Source organism: Drosophila gunungcola (genome assembly GCF_025200985.1).
Source record: "Drosophila gunungcola strain Sukarami chromosome 2R unlocalized genomic scaffold, Dgunungcola_SK_2 000015F, whole genome shotgun sequence".
NCBI lineage: Eukaryota > Metazoa > Arthropoda > Insecta > Diptera > Drosophilidae > Drosophila > Drosophila gunungcola.
Genome location: NW_026453172.1, coordinates 1,535,390 through 1,544,784, shown reverse-complemented (window position 1 = coordinate 1,544,784; position 9,395 = coordinate 1,535,390). Strand labels below are relative to the sequence as shown.

The 9,395-nt window shown below is 33.9% G+C and overlaps 1 long non-coding RNA gene across 1 annotated transcript; it reads right to left on the bottom strand.

Annotated features, from left to right (window-relative positions):
• Positions 1 to 940: 940 nt before the first annotated feature.
• Positions 941 to 4,601, bottom strand: LOC128256355 (uncharacterized). The gene is made up of 4 exons (XR_008267755.1): positions 4,465 to 4,601; positions 3,655 to 3,776; positions 2,932 to 3,291; positions 941 to 2,253 (listed from the first exon to the last, which is right to left on the bottom strand). It is a non-coding gene; the product is annotated as an uncharacterized LOC128256355 (long non-coding RNA).
• Between the last annotated feature and the right edge of the window lie 4,794 nt (positions 4,602 to 9,395).

The window sequence follows — 9,395 nt, the reverse complement described above, 5'->3', positions numbered from 1 at the left end:
GTATATTTTGACATACATAAGAACAATTTGTCTTAAGAAGCTTATACATATTTAATACGAACAAGAGTTTTATCATTATTTACAGGATATAAATGCAAAGGAGCAGTGTCGAATTCACTTAACTTTCTAATACAATATTCTTTAGCAGAGCCAATTACGTATGCGCGAAAATGTTTATCAAAGTTTGTAATTTCAATTTGTTGGCATATAACGTAAGCTTCGTTGTTGTATACAGTAAAGAAATTAATTTTAAATAACTCAAAGTCACTTAATATTACACCTAAGTAGTAATTGATTTTGTACCGAGTTCCTTTAAAAATTAAGATATCATACAAATGGAATTTGTTGCAGTCCGAAAACTTTTCCTTTAACAAATTATTAAACAGTTCGTTATGAGCATTTTTGGAGTTTAATTCGTTATTTACAGTTAAAACCGGCTCTAAGAAATTTTGGTGATCAAAAACAAATTTTGAAAATTTTAATCCTGATTTAATAGCTAGTGTATGTGGAGGATTTATCCACGAATTGACATTATGAAAGCATATTTTTGCATCTTTATGCTTTGCTTCAAAACGCACCATACAAATTTTAACGGCCCACATTTTGAATTATGCCACTGAACTAAAAAGTGATGTTTTGGCTTTAAAGAACTGGAAAGACTTACATATAGCGAGTGATGTTTTTCAACTAACTTTCTTAGGCAGCATAACTCACATAAATTGTATTTTGATCTAAACAAGAAATCCATGATATCTAACAATCATTAACGGTAACTGTTTATAAAAGTAGCAACTTCTGATGCAGTCATTTTTAAGTTGAACTTTTTTAAACAATTTAATTCAATTTTAACAGAATTATTTCCTATTTCTGTTTCACCAAATGGAAACAATACTTTTTTGGAATTAATTTCAAATTTTTAAAGCTAAATGTACGTTACATATATCATAAACACATACTCCTTCAAGGACATCGTGCATTAAATCAAAGCCGAAATTGTTCGAGACTCTAAAAGTTTTTAAGTTATTAAAAACGGAATCCATTTTAATGCCAGTTTCTTGAAAATCATTATCATTTATATCCTTTGCATTTGTATATTCGTTTCTTAGACTTTTCTTGTTTTCCGTGCAGTCTAGCTGCATTTCAGACTTAGTTCGCTTACATACCCGACAATAGCGTTTTGAGTTAAAAGATTGAACAAATCCGAGAATGCTATTTACAGCCAAATTATCGCCTACTATTAATGACAAAACAAAGCAAACTTTTCCAGTTTCATTGTCGACTTTTAGCATGATTCCATTTTCTAAAATTTTTATTTGTTCAACTAAATAATAAAATGAAACTTCGATTCCACAGTGCTTTAGATTTGCTGTTGAAATAAAGGCCATATTAAAAATATACTGCAATTTGGACAACAAGTACTGTTGCATTAATGGAAAATTAATATACACACCGCAAATTGAAAATGTGTGGGTGCCCAGCGAAGCTATTTCATACCTTAATAAACTAATTATATTTTGTATTGAGATTACATGGCTTCTTGGCATATACTTATGTTCGTGAAGTAGCAAGGAAATATGAACAGCTTTGTTTTTTAATGCTTTTAAACTAAAATTGGGCTTTGACTGTGTATTGCCAGATTCTTTCAAATCATTTTCTTTTGTTATTAATTCAGTTTCATAATTTAACATTGACAAAGATACTACTTCGTTAAAAACGTGTTTTTTGCGTAGCTAAGCTTTTTCAAAATCAAACTTTGAGTACGAAGAAATCTTAGAACAGTGATCTCTAATTGAAAATGGCAATTCTCCATACTCTGGTATTGGCTTGTTTATTTTGTTTATTTTTTATTTTGTCTAAGTGCTGGCGAAAGTGTGAAAAATTAGAAAAGACTTGTTCACAGTTCTGTTGTTTACAAATGAGTCTTAAAGATTTTCTAGATAATAAATGGCTTATTTTAAGATGCGAAACTAATAGCTTTGGGTTTGGAAGCGACTTTTGACATCTAAAGCACACAAACATTTTAGTTTTAATTTCTCAAATAGATTAATATTGATGACAAATTTGACGATTTCTTATCGAATTTGGTTTCTATCTCATATATGAAGTCGTTAAGACAAGCCAAACGCATCACCATTGAAACCTGCGCGTCTGCTATGGTCAACTTCTTATGCTACTTTCCTTTTTCATTTTCAAAACGCGCTGACGGTGGCAGCACGGCATTGAGAAAAATTGTTATCAAAAAATCTTGGGCATCTGCAATTAAAGAAAATTATTTATGTTAATTCACTCAGAGGCAATTCCCTTAATTATTGCCTTAAACTTTGTTGTAGGTCTTGTTTTTCTAAATTTTGTATGGAAGGCTAAAATTTAATGTAAGTTGTCCTTAAATTAGGTCAACTGCCTTATTTCTAAAATTAAGAAATTTTGTTGAGTGCTAGAGCTTGTGAACCTCGCGATTTACTTGTAATAACAAACAAATTAAATTACCTTCTTTTATTGCCGACTTTGCTTGATCAAGTTGTTTTGTTGCCTGCTGAGATCGTATTGTATTAAAACTACAATTACCAAAAATGCGTCTCAATAACAAATACTCGAATTATTTCGATAATAAAGTTCAACTATTCGGCTTTCGAAGTATATTTTAAAAAGATTTTAACATTTTTTAACAGAAATTAAGTGGCTACCATTAACTTCCAAATTTGTATAGAACCGTAATTCCGCTTTAAAAAAAGTTCTACAACTTTAAGACAAAATTAAAAGAAAGCCATACAGTTGAGCATGATTATTATTGCTCAAAGTCAAGCAAACCGAAAATGTTTTAAAAATGTATTTCATTGTTTCTTTATGGGTATTCCTTAAACGACTAAATCTCTGAATTTTATAATAAATAACTTATTTTAAATGTTTTATTACAAATAAAGATTAACTTACTAATTCGGGTGCTTGAGCATGGCCAAGTCTTGGCCAAGCTTTAACAAACTCATCAGCACTTAATTGGTTCAGGTCCTTTTGACGAATATGAAAAGTTTGTTGCCACTTCTCGCAAACGTCTTTCCAATCTGAACAGTCTCTCTTTAAAATTGCTTTCAAAGATTTGGCAACTCCTTCATCAACTTCTGTACCAAGATGTTAACTTTCGTTGTCTGTTCTGCTACTGCCTACTCTTGCGTTCCTTTCCCTTCTTGTCTCGGATGAATTCTCATTGTTAAGTTGATGTCGCTTGTTTTTGTACTTCGAGTACAGCTTTCCTCCAGGATTCTTGTACTTTTCACGTTCTATAAAATAAAAGTCCTTTAAATAAACAAAAATGACTTAATTATTAACATGTCTTATTACGATAAACAGACTTTTAAATATAATGCTTAGAAAATATGAAATAATAATATATGAAAAAATTTAGCTTTGTTCATTTTTATTTTTTTTTTTTTTTTTAAATATAGTGTTGGTTTAATATTTCAGAATATAATTTTCATTGAGATCGGTCGACTAAAGCATAAACTTTTATGGAAACAATAGGAATTATTTTGGAAGTAAAGGAAGTAAACTTCGGCAGGACAAACTTTATATACCCTTGCAGCTTTTGCAGAAATCGGTTTTCTTTTTACTTTATACATTACATAAATATATTGTATATATCTTTATAATTAAACTTACTTTTTTTTCTCTCCAAATTGTAAGCTTCCGCTTGAACAGCATACGCAGTCCCAACTGGGGAACTGCTTCCTTTAGCTTCTCCTCTGTCACACTTTCTAATAGTGACAAAGTCACTCCAGCTTCTATATGAAATTAATATAAAAACAATTAAAATGATTTTTCTAAGAAGCAAATACCAATACACGAACTAAAAAAAAACAGCAACAAACAGCAAACGTATGCATGTACATGTGTGCACGCGAATTTACAGTTCTTTTTGACTCCTTCTTTTTTTACTAATAAAAAAAAAGCAACTGTACCGCACTGAGTTCCGAAAAAGAGGAATAGAAAACAAAAAGGAACGGTAAAGCGCTCGTTCACATATATACATATGTATGTATGTTTATGCCCTTGTAAAAATTTCCGTCAGCCTTTTTATTTATTTTTTATAAACTCTGATTTAACACCAATTCTAATTTTTACTAGTTTATATTGGAAAAAGACGCGATAACTGGCACAAGAATGTTTTGCATTGTTATGTGTGCGTGCGAACGTTTTACCGTTGCTTTTTTCTTTCCATTTCACTTTGTCTTTTTCGGAATCAGGCAAGAGGCACATAAACACATGAACGAAAATGTAATTCGCGCGAAATTTAATTTTATTAACGACTACTCCGTTTTATTGTAAATTATAGTATTTGTTTGTTTTTACTTTAATTCGTAAGTTAACTTAATTCACGCGAATTTTAATTTTATTGACGACATCGCTTCTCTTTTATGTTACCACATTTGCTTATAGTTTATTGTTTCACATTAATGCACTATTACTTACCCTGCAGGAACGGCGGCACACCCTGCATTCCCATTTCTTCCAACGCGTCCTCCAGCTTTTTGGGCGATTCTCTTTCCATTGTTTTTACGCTGCGACGCTGATCTCTTACTTGCACTTCACGTTTATAAAGTAAGGCAGCTTTGCGATCGATTAGCCGAAAAGAAGATATCGACCGATAACACTGATGTGTACCGATATACACAAATGTGCTCGATTGTACAAAATTAACGTATAATCGTACGACTGCTAGTGAAACAATGCTTATTTTATAGATTTAAATGTTTTTTTTATAATTCTGTTATTATTTATAGACATTATAATCAGAATTAAAGCTATAAAATATATTTTCTCTCTTTATTAAAAAACAAATTTTTAAATATTATTATCAAGTATGACCCGTACTTATTCTGTACACGTTTGTCCTAAAAATTTTAAGAATTATTCGGCCGATTTTCAAGAACGTTCGTGCTAAAATTATTCGTTCTACTTTTTTCTGGGTGTGGGTATACAGTTTTTGGAAAATTCCAAAAGAGTAATTTCATCATTATATTAATATTGCATCAGCTTCTAAGGGTGCTTTGTTTGGTTGTTTGCGTGTTGTCGCTTAAGAAGTACCGTTTTAGCGGGGCGACAGCGTTGTGTCGCTGTCGCCGAGTGTGGTTCGGTGGTAAGCACAGAAAGAAGAAGGGAGGACGCTGGTAGTTGCGTTTAGGATTTCGTTCGTGTGAAACCGAAACTCGCTCATACAGCAATCTCCGGCAACAGCCGTTAAACATATCTTTATTATTTTGCACTGACTGAGTCTCTAGGCCAGCAGGCGAAGGGGGCAGCCACCTCCCAACGTAAATCATCCTAATCAGCAATTGTAATGGGATAGCCATCCGGCTCTGACTGCGACGAGGGATCCCCGATCTCCACATACGACAACGAAGTTAAGGCCACCTCCTCTCCCCGCACTTCCGAGCGGGCTGCAGCATGTGCGACCAGCAACAAACACAATCCTCCCGCGTTTACGGGAGGCGATTCCAAGTAACAGTCTCAAGCTGCATACCCTCACGTACGGGTGCTAACGCATTCCCCCGCATCTACGAGAGGCAATCACAAGATGCTAGCCGGCATTCAACTATAGCGGGCGCTCCCAGAAGCGACCACTTCCCCCGCGCCTACGAGTGGGCATCTCTGAGAAGACCAGCGTTTCACCAGTGTGGCTGAAGAAGATTAACCTAGGCCACAGACACATAACATATATTGTTTCCCCCGCACCTATGTGTGGGCTCATTAAGGAAGACCACCCTTGCAAGTGCGGCCGACGAGGACCATCTCAGGCCGCGCCCATCAACTAAGATTAATTGGCGCTCAACAATAAAAACCCAACGGTTTCGCGGAGATTTTTTTTAGATTCTTGGATGAAAAATTTTATCTTTGAGGAAGAAACCACAAAAAATAAAATGTAAGTGCACCCCTCACTTAATTATTTTCTAACCAGTCTGCAAATAAAAACAAATTAATAAAGAATACTACGAAAGTAAAACGGCTCCGAGCCCGATAAAATTCGGTATTGATTAACAAAAAAATATATTACGTTAAATTCATTCATTTTCTAATCTGAACTATTTTTACTATTAGTCGAGGCTGTGTGTCAGTCTTATTAACCCTATATAAAATATAATTTACAATATTAATTGTTAGCCGGCTCGAGGTCAGGATGTTGAAAAAAAACACAAAATTATTTCAATTTTAGTAATTTTGTCAATATATTTCGGTTGCTCTTCGGCAACCGTCTTCAGGACAACTATAAAATAATTACAACGATTTTAATATTTTTAACAAACAGAAAACAATTTACATTTGACATACATTTAATTTACACGTCTGCGTCCGGTGACGTGGAGTTGTTAACTAATTTTTTCTTTCCCTAGTAAGTGTCTATATAAATGAGCGCAATTGTCAGTGTCCATTTTGTATGCATTTCTATGGTGAATCGTTTGGCATAGTGTTGTTCTTGTGATAAAATACTCGCCTCTTCGAAGTTCGGTGAGTGATTACTCTTGGCACAGTGGGACATGAGTGCTGTTTTTTGCGCGCTCGTATGATGTCTAGCTTTGAAGTCCGATTTATGTTGTGCTAGTCTAGTTTTTAGTTTAGATTTTGTTGTTCCTATATATATCATGTTGCATATTTCGTTGTTGTTGCCGTTGCACGGTATTTTATATATTACGTCTTTTTTGTCAATTTCATTTATCTTTGATTTTGTTCTGTTGTATATAGATTTTAATGTGTGGTCCGGTCGTAGCATTCCGATTTCGCTACACGTTCGGATAATGCCGGGACGTATGTAATTGACATATATTTTTTGTTTTTATTGTTTTTAACGCTATTTTGTTTTGTTGTTTTGTGTTCCGATAATAATGTTTTTATTATGTGTTTTGGGAAATCATTGTCTGTCAACATTGATTAGGAGAAAAAATCCGTCTCTTCGTGGTAATCCGTGTCTGAAATTTTGAGCATTCTATGTATACAGCTTCTAGCTGTATTTATTATCATTTGTTTTGGGTGTTTGGAGTTGAAATTGATGATTCGTGCGGACGCAATTGGTTTCTTGTACCATTTTAATTTTAATCGATTTCCACGTCAAATTATCACAGAGTCCAAATAAGGTAATTGGTCGTTTTCTTCTGGTTCCATTGTAAATTTTATATTATTGGTGAAAGAGTTGAGCATGGTCAGTGTAGTTTTAATGTCATCCTCTTGAGTGATTGCGAACAGGTCATCTACGTATTTTGTCAGTAATCTTGGAGGTCGTCTTAATTTTTCTAACGTGTTGTCCAGGAGAGTTTCCATTACAATATCTGCAATGACCGTCGAGGCTGGCGATCCCATAGGTGTGTACAAATTGTTTTAAAATTTGAAATATCTGTTTTCTTGAATACAAAATTTTATTATGTCTATAAATATTGTTTGCGGTATTTTACTGTGTTTTTGTATTATTGTCCATTTGTTTTTAATTATATCCAGGGCTAGATCTGTCGGTAACTCGGAAATAATGAAATTACGTCAAATGAAATTAATCTTTCATCGTCGCCAATATATGTGTTGTTGATTTTTTCTTTGAATTCTTCTGAATTTTTTATGTTGTATTTGGAGTCTATTGTTATGTTTTTTAATATGTCAATTATGTATTTGCATAGTGCATAGGATGGTGATCCGATGGAGGAGCAGATTGGTCGTAGAGGGGTTCCTTCTTTATGAATTTTGGGTAGTCCATATATTCGTGGTGGTACAGCTGTGGTGGTGGTTGTCAACTTATTTCTTTCGATCCTTGAGATAAGTTCCATTTTTAATAGTTTGTCCACTATTTCGTTATTTTTTGTTTGTAGTCTAGAGGTGGGGTCTTTCCTTAATGTCCTTTATGTGTTAATATCCTTTAATATGTCCTTTATTTTTTGGTTGTAGTCATCTTTGTTCATAGCTACCGTCTTGTTACCTTTGTCTGAGGTCAATATTAAAATGTCGTCATTTTCTTTAAGAAATCTCCTTTTTTGTCCCACTGTGTCTAGTATTGCAGGACCAAATGCACTTTCTTTGTTTGATGTTTTGTGGTCTTTGATAAGCAAATAGAATTGGGTTCGCGCCTCTTCTTGTTTCTCTTTGTCAATAATAGTTTTGAGGATTTCCTCTCCGTCCGCAATGTATTTTAAGAGGGGGAATTTCTTCTTCGCTATTGGGAGCGCGAACTTTGGACCCTTCGCCAAAAGTGATTTTATTGCTGGCGGGAATTCGGTGTCCGTTTTGTTTACAAACCAATCAGCTGTTTTTTGTTGTCTGTTAGATTTTTGCGCCGTTCCATCTGCAGTCTTTCTAGTTTCCTTATTTGTCTCATCTTGGTTGTTTTTGTTAGTTTTTTGGTAATATTGTGCTCGCTCTCCATAAATGATGTGAAGTCGTTCGGGTCTAATTGTTTTTGTAATATCGTTCTTTTATTCTCTCTCTTTTTGATTAGTCTTTTTTGTATATGATGTTTGTGTTTGATTAGCAAGCTTAATATTTTCATATGGTAGTAATGTGTGTGTTTGTCCAGTAATTTGTTTATGTCAAAATATATGTCTTTATCGTCTGTAAACAATTTGTGGCTCCTAGTGCTGTCTTTTATGAATTTGGGTATTATTTTTGTCTTCCTACATTTCAAAATAAATTTAATGTTTGTATTTAACTTGGTTAATTTAGTTGACGTCAGTTGAAAATTGTTAATCGTTGGTCTTGCTTTGTAGTGGTTACGTTTAATTTCCGCATATCCCATTTTGGAGTGTTATGCTATCGGCGTGCCTTCCGTTATTTTATATAGTTGGTTTTGGCGACCTTTCCAAAGTATATTAATTGTTAGCCGGCTCGGATGTTGAAAAAAACACAAAATTATTTCAAAACGGACACCGAATTCCCGCCAGCAATAAAATCACTTTTGGCGAAGGGTCCAAAGTTCGCGCTCCCAATAGAGAAGAAGAAATTCCCTCTCTTAAAATACATTGAGGACGGAGAGGAAATCCTCAAAACTATTATTGACAAAGAGAAACAAGAAGAGGCGCGAACCCAATTCTCTTTGCTTATCAAAGACCACAAAACATCAAACAAAGAAAGTGCATTTGATCGTGCAATACTAGACACAGTGGGACAAACAAGGAGATTTCTTAAAGAAAATGACGACATTTTAATATTGATCTCATACAAAGGTAACAAGACGGTAGCTATGAACAAAGATGACTACAACCAAAAAATGAAGGACATAATAAAGGATATGAACACATACAGGACATTAAGGAAAGACCCCACCTCTAGACTACAAACAAAAAATATCGAAATAGTGGACAAACTATTAAAAATGGAACTTATCTCAAGGATCGAAAGAAATAAGTTGACAACCACCACAGCTTTACCAC